The sequence below is a fragment of the Gobio gobio genome, assembly GCF_949357685.1.
Source record: "Gobio gobio genome assembly, chromosome: 25".
NCBI classification, from domain to species: Eukaryota; Metazoa; Chordata; class Actinopteri; order Cypriniformes; family Gobionidae; genus Gobio; species Gobio gobio.
In genome coordinates, this window is record NC_137121.1 from 23447404 (window position 1) to 23462346 (window position 14943).

Below are 14943 nucleotides of genomic sequence, written 5' to 3' on the forward strand. Positions count from 1 at the left end.
TGTTTTGATTGGTCATCACTATATAAGTCGTTACTTAGGGGGGTTTTTTGCGCACAAAAACTATTTTCGTCGCTTCATAAAGTTATTGTAGAACCACTGTAGTGAGATGGACTTTGTAACAACGTCTTTAGTACCTTTTATGGGTCTTGAGAGTGTACAGTGCATTGTGCCAATGGAGGCCTTTCTGAGCCATCGGATTTCAACTAAAATATCTTCATTTGTGTTCCGAAGATGAAGTCTTACGGTTACGGGTGTCGAACGACATGAGGGTGAGTAATTAATTAATTAATGACAGAATTTTCATTTTTGGGTGAACTATCCCTTTAAACTGCGTACTTGCATGAAGCATATTTTCGGCCACTTATCTAAACCGAACAGTCGGGAATGAATTTCCAAGCAATACAAATCCATTGCACTTTGAGTAAGACTACAAAACCTGTAATAACATTCTGCTACAGCCATTAGAGAAGCCTGACTAACCCTGCAGAATTAAATGTAAGATTAGATCATTAACCCTCTAAGAGACAGAGCATATTAACAATACCGACGGCTGGTTTCTTTTTCTGCCTTTTGGTCACATTTGTGCTGCCAGATGTTGTCAGGTTCAAACAGACGACAGTATGACATAATCGCAGACTTACACAACCTGTGTGGTTAATACATAATGTGGGAAACTAAAATATATATTTCAAATATGCAAATATAACACAGATCAGGCATAACATTAACAGGCGAAGTGAATAACACTGATTATCTCTTCATCACGGCACCTGTTAGTGGGTGGGATATATTAGGCAGCAAGTGAACATTTAGTCCTCAAAGTTGATGTGTTAGAAGCAGGAAAAATAGGCAAGTGTAAGGATTTGAGCGAGTTGGGTGAGAGCATCTACCAAAACTGCAGCTCTTGTGGGATGTTCTCGGTCTGCAGTGGTCAGTATCTATCAAAAGTGGTCCAAGGAAGGAACAGTGGTGAACCGGCGATAGAGTCATGGGCGGCCAAGGCTCATTGATGCACGTGGGGAGCGAAGACTGGCCCGTGTGGTCCGATCAAACAGACGAGGTAGTGTAGCTCAAATTGCTTGAGAAGTTAATGCTAGTTCTGATAGAAAGGTGTCTGAATACACAGTGTATCGCAGTCCAGTCAGGGTGCCCATGCTGACCCCTGTCCACCACCTAAAGAGCCAACAGTGAGCACATGAGCATCAGAACTGGACCACGGAGCAATGGAAGAAGGTGTCCTGGTCTGATGAATCACGTTTTCTTTTACATCACGTGGATGGCCGGTTGCGTGTGCGTCGCAAAAGGGGACCAACACAATAATGTTACGCCTGATCAGTGTATACTGTATACACAAATATATAATAACTCAGTATTCAGAGGTAAAAATTGTAGGCATTTTGCTTTTGAAATTTGATTGTATTTTTTACGGATTTAAAAAATGCACAACAAGACCAGTGATATATAAATTAGTAGGCTTGTCATGTCTTCAAGGACAAATGTTAAATCCTAGCACTAAATACTAGTAAACATTTGCCCCTTATTATAAGTACAGTACTTTTATATATCATACTTACTATAAGGGCTGCATGATATTGGAAAATTGCAATATTTTTTTCTGCAATATACATTGCAATGTGAAAAGATACAGGATTTTTTTACTTGAATAGCTCTATTTGGAAATAGTGAATCATTCAAGAGTGAGTGGGGAATTTTTTTGAGGGTGTGCATAACATGAAAATATTTTTGGAAACAATTTGAAACAGTACTTTTTGCTCAGTGGACTTTTTTTGAGTGTGAAATCTTTGTAAGGCTGAGCCAACTTGACAAATTTGGGTGTTCATATTTGGGTTTACTTTTTACAAGAACCAGTTTCAGTAAGCATAAAGTGAAATTTAACACAAAAAAATAAACTATCCACTTAATAGGCCAATTCAACATGACCATAAAATAATAATTATTATGATTTTATTGTGATTATTATTAAATACAAATATTAAACAAAATAAGAAATATATGTTGTAATAATACTATTTTACTGTAAAAAATATATTAAGTAATAAAAGTAATTATATTTTATTGTAAAATGACTATTGTAAAATTAGTATTACTAATATTAATACTAATAATGCTTATTTTTTTATTTTCTGATGTTAAACCACAGGTTGTACAGCACTGTATCATGAACCACACATGTAAATGCTATGCTTCACTGACAGTGACAATTTTATTCCTATATATATATTGTGCAGCCCTACTTATTATAAATTCACACTTGGAAAGATAAGCAAATAACCAGCTAATCCTGAACCTGTATACTTTATATCTGTCAGTATTTTAACACCAAAACATATATCTCCATCAAATAAAGATAAGGAAACTTTTTTCTTTTCATATGCCTTGCATTATTTATCAGAAGGTCCAGCACTTTAAGCAGCAGTTTAGCTGACCCACTTACATCCCGTTCTTTGCATTGTGAGGTATGTGTGGGGCTGCGTTGGGCTTCACCCTATAAGGCAAAACCGGTTCAGTAAAGCACTCAAACCATTGGCTCAAAATATCCAGCAGTTCCATATTTAAACCACTGGAATGTATTTGGGTATAATTGTTTATAAAACACCTCACATAAATTTACATTACGGATCCATTGCCCATCCAATGACCCGTTTTGTAATATATATATAAGGGCAAATACCATCACAATGATCTTCATCCAGTAAAACTTAAACATAAATATGTCAAAAGCCCAAAAACCTTTAGTACAATCTCAGCCAAATGTCCTTGCTAGCATGTGTTTAAGATCTGGATTCAGGGTGATTTATGGTGGAGTTTATCCTAGATGTAAATCAAGTGGCCACAGCCAATTTAAAAAAAAAAAAAAAAAAAAAAAAAAAAAAAAGGCTTTCTGATAGTTTTTCAAAACACATTTTTAAATTGTCTGTGCCTATTTGGGTTCAAATAACAGAAATAGCCCTCTAGATCTTCAATATAATAATATAATTAATATAATATAATATAATATAATATAATATAATATAATATAATTAATATAATATAATATAATATAATATAATATAATATAATATAATATAATATAATATAATATAGTATAATATAATATAATATAATATAATTAATATAATATAATATAATATAATATAATATAATATAATATAATATAATATAATATAATTAATATAATATAATATAATATAATATAATATAATATAATATAATATAATATAATATAATATAATATAATATAATATAATATAATAATATAATATAATAATGCTTTATTGAAAAATGTATTCATGATTAACTGACATTGATTTAAAATCATTATTAATAAAAAATGATAAAAGTCTTAGAGATTGTAATAATACATCAGACTGATTCAGTTCTCAAGTCAATCACTGAATAATTGTTTTTTAGAAATATAAAAATATATTTGATTTTATATAAATTATTGTTTTTATATAATATGATATGATATATTATAATATAATTAATATAACATAATAATGTTTTATTAAAACAATTTCTTCATGATTAACTGACATTGATTTAAAATAATTATTAATAAAAATGATAAAAGTCTTAGAGATTGTAATAATACATCAGACTGATTCAGTAGTTTTTTGGAAATATTTATTTTATTTTAATTTTTTTATATAAATTTGTGCTTTTTATATAATATGATTTATTACATATAATATAATATAAATGTTTTATTGAAAAAATGTATTCAAAATAAATACTTTTTTATTTTGTATTTTTTGACCAACAAATTCCATTTGAAACAATGAGTTCCAGTTGTACACAATTAACAGACATTGATTTAAAATAATTATTAATACAAATTACAAAAGTTTTAGAGATTGTACAAAGAGCAGTTTCTAGCAGCTGAAATATGAGAGTTCTTTATTGAATTTATATGACGGTATTAAATGACGGGTATTCAACTTCTATGCAAATTTGCTTTTATCAGGCTTCCGTGGAAACAGAATCCGCGTGGGCCTCGTGATGTTCCTGTGAAACGAACTGAATAAATGACGAGCACATGAATACAGGCATTCTTACTTTCTGTGTTCTCAATGGGAGTTGAGCAGCCACCTCTCCACCATGGTTATGATTGTGGTCACACACGCCTCTTGTCTAGTCCATGGCTGGCAGGTGAGGAAGACTCAGGCTCAAATGCAGGCCTAGAAAAAGAGAGCAAGAGAGAAAACGATTAGTGAACAAATCTCACATAAACTCTTGTGTCCTATAAACCACAGTAATGTAGTCTGACTCAGACACATTACGCAAGCGTGACCCAATATCCCACTGACCCTCTTAAAACCCCTGCAATCTAATATTGCTGTTTTTGCTGAAATATTCTCTTATGCATCGTCCATGTAAATTATTTGAAACAACAGTGGTCATAGCTAATGGAAAGGGAGTGTTTATGGTAACATTTGAGTGGGACAAGCAGGGCAGGCGAGAGCTCTCTCACGGAGCTCGGAAGCATAAAAAGAGGAGCGACGACAATGAGGGACGAGAGAGGACCAGGCCTGGATTTTATGTTGTTTTGTTTACATTTTATTATGTGTGCGCGGCAGTCGTCCATGAGGAAATTAAAGTCTTGTTGAACGTTCGCCGGTTCCTGCCTCCTACTTCCCTGAACACAGAACGGTATTACATTAGTGCCGAAACCCGGGAGGAAGGAGGGACATTCTATCCCTGCTGCTGAAGGGGATCGCGGTGCTGAGGAGGTCGGGCAGTACGGAAGAGTAAAGACCGTGAGTGGCAGCCCGAGGCGGTGGTGCTGGAGCGAGTGAAGACCCGGTGGGACGGAGAGCTCGCTGCCGTGCTCCTGGGTCAAGGTTGAGTGGCTGCCGTCCGAGAGGGATTGGAGGATTCGCTGGCGTTTGCTGTGGATCGGAGCCTGCTGCCATCCGCCATGATGGGTAGGACCAGGGAATGCGGGACTCGCTGCTGGCTGCCCTCAACCGGAGGAGCCACCACAAGCCGCCAGGAGGCGGAGGAGTGTCGAGCCGTCCACCGAGCGTGCAGTACCATCACATGGTTGAGGACCGAGCGGCAGTGTGTCCGGGAACCGGACCAAGATTTTAAAAAGATTTTTAAGATTCATTAAGATTTTTTTCCCTCTCTCCCCTCTCATCTCTGTCGCTCCTTGTGCTTCTGTCTCTTTTTCTCTCGTCTCGTCCGTCCTTACCCCCAGGTGCTGCGACCGCTGAGACTGGCCCCGGCGGGGGGAGTAGAGCGCAGTCTCGTGGGTACCTCCCGGCCTGCGAGGGGTGATGGGGGTAAGTGACAAGCAGGGCGGGCGAGAGTCGTGAGAGAGCGGCGTGAGGTGCGTGATTGAAGATGAGCGCCAGCTGCGCATCACACCGGCCTCGAATCCTCTCACGGAGGAGCTTTGAAGCATAAAAGGAGTGACGACAGTAAAGGATGAAAGAGGACCAGGCCTGGATTTCCTCTTGTCCTTTACTGTAGCAAAGGCTAAATCACTAACATCACTAAACACTGAGTGAAAGCTGTTCAATGCGCCCGTATTTAGACTGGAAAGTGTCATTTACACTATGCTGTTAAACAATCCGTCATTTGAGATGTGTTGAAGAGGATACTGCTGTGAAAATGTTCATGACATTCAGGGGGAAAAGCAAAAATGTATAAAATGAGATCCATATTTGATAGATGGATCATTTGATTAGATCAAACGGAAGAAGTAGAGATGAGGAATGTGAGAGGCGAGTGAAGACAGAAACTGATCACAGTGATGTAATGCTTTACATGAACTAGTCCTCATGAGGGAGGAACATCATTCTCCTTCATGACAGATGACAAAGCCTGTCAACCATCTGATAACAGACATGAATCACTGCAAATTTATTAAGGTATTTCTGAGACGACAGAGCAAGTGTGTGTGTGTGTGTTTCTGAAATAGCTATACTTCTGTGGATGAAATGGCTGATAAGTATCCTCAGAGGTTAGATACATTTGCTCATATTAACAGTTTTTGAACAAACCACAGGACCAGTTCTATGATTTCAATCTACCCAGATATGAGTCGTTGCTAATATAATATAATATGATATAATATAATGAATATAATATAATTAATATAATATAATATAATTAATATAATATAATATAATATAATATAATTAATATATTATAATATAATATAATATAATATAATATAATATAATATAATATAATATTATATTATATTAATATAATATAATATAATATAATATAATATAATATAATATAATATAATATAATATAATATAATATAATTAATATAATATAATATAATATAATATAATATAATATAATATAATATAATATAATATAATATAATATAATATAATATAATATAATATAATTAATATAATAATCAATAATCTGTTTATTAATATAATATATAATAATAATTAAAAAAAACTTGTATATAATCATTCATACAAAATTAAAAACATGTGTTACATTATTATATATAATCTGCAATTTACAGAATTTCATAATAATATATATGTATATTAACTTGTCATATATAATCATTCATATATTTTTACACAAATTGCAACCAACAATTGTGCAAAAATACAATTAGTGAACTTTTTACCAAGGAGACAAGAGCTGCTGTTAGTGAAAAGCTTAAGATAAAATATTAGCCTTGTGATGTACAAAGAAAAATCACAGGTAAATATAATTTATTTAGAGTATATTTGTAAAAAGAGTAAAAAAAAACAATACTCAATATTAATTTGCTGCACATCCAAAAAAGGAGTAAAAATTCCATAGACTTGCATTGAATATAGAAAAGCAAATCATTACAATTTTTTATTTTATTGTATTTATTATTTTTGTGAAACTCCTGAGATATTGTTCAGCCCTTACATTACTTCTTTAATATAAGGTAGTTTGGTTAATTTAATAAAACTTTTTTTATATATAAAAATGGTATTAGCCAGTGTCAAAAAATAAATAAATAAAACAACAGAAAAGAGATGCCAAATTACCTTATGATAGTTTTACAGTAGAAAATGTAGCAGCTATGAACTATGATATTTTGTGTAAGAGATGTGTGTTTTTGTGTATACTATCAGCGATGAGGTAATTCTACAGGCACAGAAATAATATGCATACACAAAACATATTTGATGCCTCAGCAGGCCCAAAAGTCTCACACGGCAGCAGTTTCTTTGAGCGGCTATAACCTCGAGAAGCAAGAATCACAACACATAATTCACAGCTACGCATGCTGTACATTTCCCTCTCCTCCCTGTCATTTCATCCAGCCCTCAGGATCACAGCTCTGACAGGCCATTTATAGAATGGTTGAGTCTCATTCACAGCATTAGACTGGGGAAGAGAAGGACATCTACATCAGCCCAAAGGTCAAAGGTCAGGGCTTTTAGGAAACGAGGTTGAGAGAAGAAGAGAGGAAAGACTAGTCAAGGGACTAGTGTCAATTCTATCCCATTTAAGGCCCTCTTTATTTGAATGCACTCCTAAAAACTGACAAAACTATTTAAAAAAAAAAAAAAAAAAAAAATATATATATATATATATATATATATATATATATATATATATATATATATATATATATATATATATATATATATATATATATATATATATATATATATATATATATATATATATATATATATATATATATATATATATATATATATATATGTGTGTATTTTCAAATTAATTACTAAACAGATATGGTCATTCAAAATTTACAGTCTTACGCTATACCTGTAAAACGGACTGGAAAAATATGTATTTTAATTTTGATGAATATTTTAATGTTTAAATATTTTGTTTTTATTTTAAATATTATTTGTATTATTAGAAATGTTGTTTATTTTTTAAAGAGCAGAATGCAGACACCAGTAAAATCATGCACACACACACACACACACACACACACACACACACACACACACACACACACACACACACACACACACACACACACACACACACACACACACACACACACACACACACACACACACACACGCACTTTTTAAGGCTCAAAATTTCAAGACTTTACACTTTACAATAAGGTAAAATAGTTAACATAAGTGAATGTATCAACTTACATAAACAATAAGCAATACATTTGTTGCAATATTTATTATTCTTGTTAATATTAGGTTATTGTTAGTTCATGTTAGCTCAGGGTCATTAAATAATATTAGCAGACACAACTTTTGATTTGAATGTGTTAAAATGACCATTAACTATAAGATTAATAAATGCTTTATTAGTATTTTTAATTTTTTTTAATTTTTTTATTATGTAATTAGGTTAACAAATGAAACCCTTTTGTTAAGAAAAAAAAAACACATTTCTTGAAATGATTCATTCAGGGGTCCAAGAGGGGTTTGATTTCCCTTGACACCAAATTTAATGAGCCCAACTTGCAGCTTTTTTCTTAAGAAATGAGGAACAGTGAGTACAGTTATGAGTACAGAGACACCACCTCTGATGGACACCCACGGTTTCCGAAGAAAGTTTTTAAAAGTATAAATGGAGATCATTAGAAAAACTGGAAAAAGAACATACTTTGTTTATCAGAAAACATACTTTCCACCCACACGTGCATTCACAGAAAACATGAACCAGTTTGTTTACACATCATGCTGCAATTGACCTGGGCGCACAAGGACCCACAGCCTTCTAGTATTTATGAGTCCACGTTAACAAGCTAGAAAACATTCACAGTGAAAGTGTGAGCACGATAAAGACCCTCGCTCTCACCTCCACCTACGATCTAAAACACTTTCCACACGGCTGCAAAGCCTCACCTCTGTCACAGTCGACAGAGAAGCCGTTGTCACCATCAACAACAGCCACGCACTCATTCATCACATTTCCCTGTTCTCCCGCTGATCATCAATGTTTCCACGGCTAAATTTAACACAGTAACCTTCAGAATTGCGCTCAGAGGCTGTGAGGTTTATTTTCAGAGTGTCAGACGTCTGGCAGCGGTGGAAAAATGTGCCATCACACCCAACTGATATGCAAAGCAAGTGTGAGAATTATGGGAAGCAATTATTCACAATTTCTCCACAATATGTATATTGAGTAAGTGTGTGTGTGTGTGTGTGTGTGTGTGTGTGTGTGTGTGTGTGTGTGTGTGTGTGTGTGTGTGTGTGTGTGTGTGTGTGAGTAGGCTATGTGTGTGTTTAAAGTTATTAAAACACAAAGAAACTCTAATATGAACTTAAATGTACATAGACATATGTTAAATATATCGATTTTTTCAAATTCAACATATACACAGTATTGTAATGACATATAGTAATGTTATGTACAATAATATAATATGATTGATATACACATACATATATATTTAAAAAAAAAAAAAACTTGAAACAATATTTATCATAATCATATTATAAAATGTAATGTATAAACCTTTATATATATATATATATATATATATATATATATATATATATATATATATATATATATATATATATATATATATATATATATATATATATATATATATATATATATATATATATATATATATATATATATATATACATACACTATTACTATTATTATTTATAAATGAAAATTTCTTATTAAAATAAAATTATAAAAAAATGTATATGGACCCCCCCCCCACCCAATAGTTAATAATATGATATATTAATATATTATTATATATTAAGATATTATACACATTAACATCATGATTTTCTTGCCACCCAAAAGCACTATGCAATTAAATTTTGAATAATATAATATAATAATATAATTCATATAATTTTATATAATTCATATAATATAATATAATATAATATAATATAATATAATATAATATAATATAATATAATGTAATATAATATAATATAATATAATATAATATAATATAATATAATATAATATAATATAATATAATATAATTAATATAATGTAATGTAATATAATATAATAAAAAAATATTATATATAATAAAAACAATCTATATATTGTTATATAGATTATAATCTAATAATATGATGATGTATAATTAATATAAAATGTACTATAATTTAATATATATTCACATACATACACATATATGTAAAAATATAATATAATGAAATTTAATATAATATAATGTAAAAAATAACTATATTAAATATATATAAAACCATAATGAGCAAATATTAATCACAGAAATGAACATGCAGTTAATATATTATATTATTATATTATATTATATTATATTATATTATATTATATTATATTATATTATATTATATTATATTATATTATATTAATTATATTATATTATATTATATTATATTATATTATATGATATTATATTATATTATATTATATTATATTATATTATATTATATTATATTATATTATATTATATTATATTATATTATATTATATTATATTAATTATATTAATGTCAGGGTTATTACTTTTATTTAGAATTTTCAGTTCTGTTTCCTTCCGTTCCTCTTTCTCCTTTTTTGTTTAGCTTCAGTTCTTACTGATTATTTCCTTGTTTCTTTCTTTATTTACCCATTATTTCACCTGTGTCTAGTTTAGCTGCCTTTGTTCAGCCCTGTATGTATAACCCTGTGCTTCTCATTTTGTACTTGGTGTGGTTTTTTGTTGTATACTGCAAGTCTTCCTCTGCACGTGTGGCTAGCAACCACACGCTAACAATATATGCAAAACATATTGTATTTTGTCTGGAGACATGGAACCGACACTCCTGTCATGTCTATAAAACTTGATGAATGCACATACTCAAATGAATCCATCGCTGATCTATGAAGCTTTGGTAAAGACAGGTTAAAGAGCTCTGCTGACACTCCTGGACATAATGAGCAACATCGATCACACCTGCCAATAGAGATACAGCATTCACAAAACATCTGTGTGTGTTGCATTATTCAAGCGCTCCTTACTACCGCTTCCACAGGTGCTCTTCAGGTACATACACACACACACGCCTGGCTGTGTTCCCTCACTCTGAGCCTTCAACATGCAGCCGATTACCTCATAGACCTGCAAAGCCAAAGAGACACAGCTGCAGGTGTAGCAACCCCAAGGAATTTTGGGATACAAGCCCAGCGATGAAAATAAGACTCAGGACATGTCACGCAGTGCTCATTCATCCATGTGTGCTTTAACAAGGCCAGACTCAGAGTTTACAAAACTGTGTGCTGCCTTATAAGAGCCTCTCTCTGACTTGCACACTAACAAGGAGCCATTCAGACCTTCTTATGACTCGCTTTCTAGTTCAGTCAAAGTTGTTTTTTTTCATATTAATTGAGTCAGTAAAGGCAAAATGTTGCAGGTTAAGCCGACAGCATTTGTGACATAAAGTTGATTATCATAGGAGCTCATTTTGATTCATCCCACTTGTTTGTTTTTCGAGGTCTAGATGGATCAGTCATTTCCACTACACTTACTGTGGCAATGAGGTTTTGGGACATGTGGTAATACCATACTATAATTCTAGTCCCCTGCCTGTTTGTTTCTAGGGATACATATTGATTTGAGTATTCCATCCAGGTGTGTCTTGTTAATTATCTTGTCAGCTTCCTTGTTTGCCCTTCTATTTAAGCCCTGTGTTTCTTTCTGTTTCCTGTCAGTTCTACGTTGCATTAGGAGTGTTCGGTTAGTGTTTCTTGTTTTCTGTGTTTATAAATGTTTAAACTGCTGCATTTAGATCCTGCATTCCTCCTTCATTGCAACCAACCATGTGACAGTATTACCGTCTGATACCATCATCAAAATGTTTAATTAAAGTCAATATGTATGTTCTTATTGCCTGTATGTCACATAAAGAAACACTAAGATGTTAGCAGCAGATCCATTAAGTCCTGTAAGTTGTGAGGTGGGGCCTCCATGGATCGGACTTGTTTGTTCAGCACATCCCACAGATGCTCGATTGGATTGAGATCTGGGGAATTTGGAGGCCAAGTCAACACCTCAAACTCGTAACTGCTCCTAAAACCATTCCTGAACCATTTTTGCTTTATGGCAGGGCGCATTATACTGCTGAAAGAGGACACAGCCACCAGGGAATACAGTTTCCATGAAAGGGTGAACATGGTCTTCAACAATGCTTAGGTAGGTGGTACGTGTCAAAGTAACATCCACATGGAGGGCATGGACCCAAGGTTTCCCAGCAGAACATTGCCCAAAGCCTCATACTGCCTACGCCAGCTTGCCTTCTTCTCATAGTGAATCCTGGTGCCATGTGTTCCCCAGGTAAGCGACGCACACGCACCCCGCCATCCACGTGATGTAAAAGAAAACTTAATTCATCAGACCAGGCCACCTTCTTCCACTGCTCCGTGGTCCAGTTCTGATGCTCACGTGCCCACTGTTGACCCTGACTGGTCTGCAGCTATGCAGCCCCATATCCAACAAACTGTGATGCGCTGTGTATTCTGACACCTTTTTATCAGAACCAGCATTAACTTCTCGAGCAATTTGAGCTACACTACCTCGTCTGTTTGATCAGACCACATGGGCCAGTGTTCACTCCCCACGTGTATCAATCAGCCTTGACCGCCCATGAACCTGTCGCCGGTTCACCACTGTTCCTTCCTTGGACCACTTTTGATAGATACTGACCACTGCAGACCGGGAACACCCCACAAGAGCTGCAGTTTTGCAGTAGCTCTGACCCAGTCTTCTAGCCATCACAATTTGGCCCTTGTCAAACTCACTCAAATCCTTACGCTTGCCCATTTTTCCTGCTTCTAACACATCAACTTTGAGGACAAAATGTTCACTTGCTGCCTAACATATCCCACCCACTAACAGGTGCCGAGATGAAAAGATACTCTCATGGAGGGGCGACTGCTGTCGGGTCACCGTGTGGAGGAGCAGGTGCAGGTCCTCGCTGCCGGACGCCAACAAGAAGGAGCCATGGCTGGCCATCAGGGGACAGGGGAGAAGAGGGCCGTCCACCTGGGGCATCCACTGCCAGGCCAAGTGGCAGTGCGTTTTGGGAACCGAACCAGGATTTGTCTTTTCCTCTCTCTCATCTCTGTCTCTCCTCATCCTTCCATCTCTTTTTATCTCACTTCGTCTGTCCTTACCCCCAGGTGCTGCAGCCACCGTGACTGGCCCCCCTGGAAGGGAAGGGGGGTAGAGCATAGTCTCAAAGGTACCCCCAGACTGTGAGGGATGATGGGGGTATGCGTCAAGCGGGGCGAGGCAGAGAGCCATGGGAACGGAGTTAGGCCGGTGACGCCTTTGCTAATGAGCCTTGTGTCTCTCACGGAGGAGCTCCGGAAGTATAAAAGGAGGAGTGACGACAGTGAAGTACGAAAGAGGACCAGGCCTGGACTTTACTTTATTTTCATTTTGTTTATTTATTTTATGATTAAAGTGTGTGAAACGTTCGCCGGTTCCCACCTTCTTTTTCCCTGAGTCTTTTGCACTGATATAATATAATAATAAATATAATATAATATAACCACATCTCATACAAACAATTTGAAAGTGTCCCCATGTTCCCATGTGCCTTGTACACTATTGAACACACATTAAACACAAACATTTTCCCCATAAATCACTTATGCAGTTACAGCATAAGATGGTTATGCAGATAGAACAAATAGATGAGTGTAATTATAGCTCCAGCGCTGGCTCATTTGGCTCTGATACGGTGTGTTTCTGTATAATGTCGAGGGTCTGTTGTAAGTCTACTGCATGTCATGCAGAAGCTTCTCACGATCGGAAGAACTTGCTTCTGTGCTGAAGCCTGTCACCACAAAAAAAAGCATCAGGCGAGAGGTAGAGAAAAATAGACCGCAGTAAAACGACACAGTAGCCTGTTTACTGTTTGGTAACACTGAGAAACTAGCCCAGAGATCAAATGAGTGATAACTTAATGCTCAATACAAACAACTTCTTACATAACCAGTGTTGCCAAGTCCTTAATCTACTTTTACACTGCAGCCGCGGGTTGTTTTTTTTAGTCCGTGGGATGAAGCGACAACCACCAACTCTCGTTTCCTACAAAAAATGTAAGAATCTACTTCTGTTACAATTACACTGTTGTTTATTGCTTGTCGCTAATTGCAGCTAAATTCCAATTCCCAGCTCTGAATCCCTGTAGACATGCTTATAGCCTTTAAGGTTCTGGCTGCACATTGCTCGTGGCAGTGTAGCATTTGTTTGCACTGCTGACAAGTGAGAATTTCACTGAGACTAAGGTGCTCGCGCAGCACTATTTCCGTCAAACATCATCCCTTAACATTAACACTGATATCCCATCTGGTGCCTCCTACTTATAAATATTCATACAGCAAAAGGTGTGGCTTACTAATGATCAGTTCTAGAATGTGTTAGAGGACAGCAACACTGTGGAGGATGACCGATGATGAAAGTATGGGTCATAACATACCAGATCATCCTCACATAAAAGGACATAGCCTGATTTTGTATCCAGAAGCATTTCTCCAGAGGATGAGGAATGTGTGTCAGTAAAACACAAAGGATAACTATGCAAACTAACTATACAAAACAGATGGCCTTTTACTAAACTGTCTAATTACCAATTATCAGCACTAAATATTAAGGAATATTAAAATTCCCTTTTCATAGTCTTCATTTTGTTTTTGGAGTGTACTAGAATATGCTTTCATGCTTGATTGTTCAAAAAACACATTATATTTCACATATTTTACATTACAGCATCTCTCTTCCCAGTCTGACCCGAACGCGCCGTTTAGTTCCGGTTTCGATGAAGCCCTTCCTTTCAAAATACAAAATGTGCTGTGATTGGTTAGCTGGCCCAGTGTGTTGTGATTGGCACCACTTAGCGTGTGTTTTTGGGATGTCACGCCCCTTCATAACCACGAGTTTCATCTGCTCAGGTGTAAGTATTAAGGATGTTGTTAATTTCAAACCAACCCAATC

At 34.9% G+C, this 14943-nt stretch overlaps 1 protein-coding gene across 1 annotated transcript in view; it reads right to left on the reverse strand.

The window, feature by feature from the left end:
• otud7a (OTU deubiquitinase 7A) overlaps positions 1–14943 on the reverse strand; it is a 121368-nt gene that overhangs the window by 69690 nt on the left and 36735 nt on the right. Inside the window, exon 2 of the mRNA XM_079810051.1 lies at positions 4081–4202. The gene's annotated coding sequence lies outside the window, so the exon portion shown is untranslated. The remainder of the gene's footprint in view (positions 1–4080; positions 4203–14943) is intronic.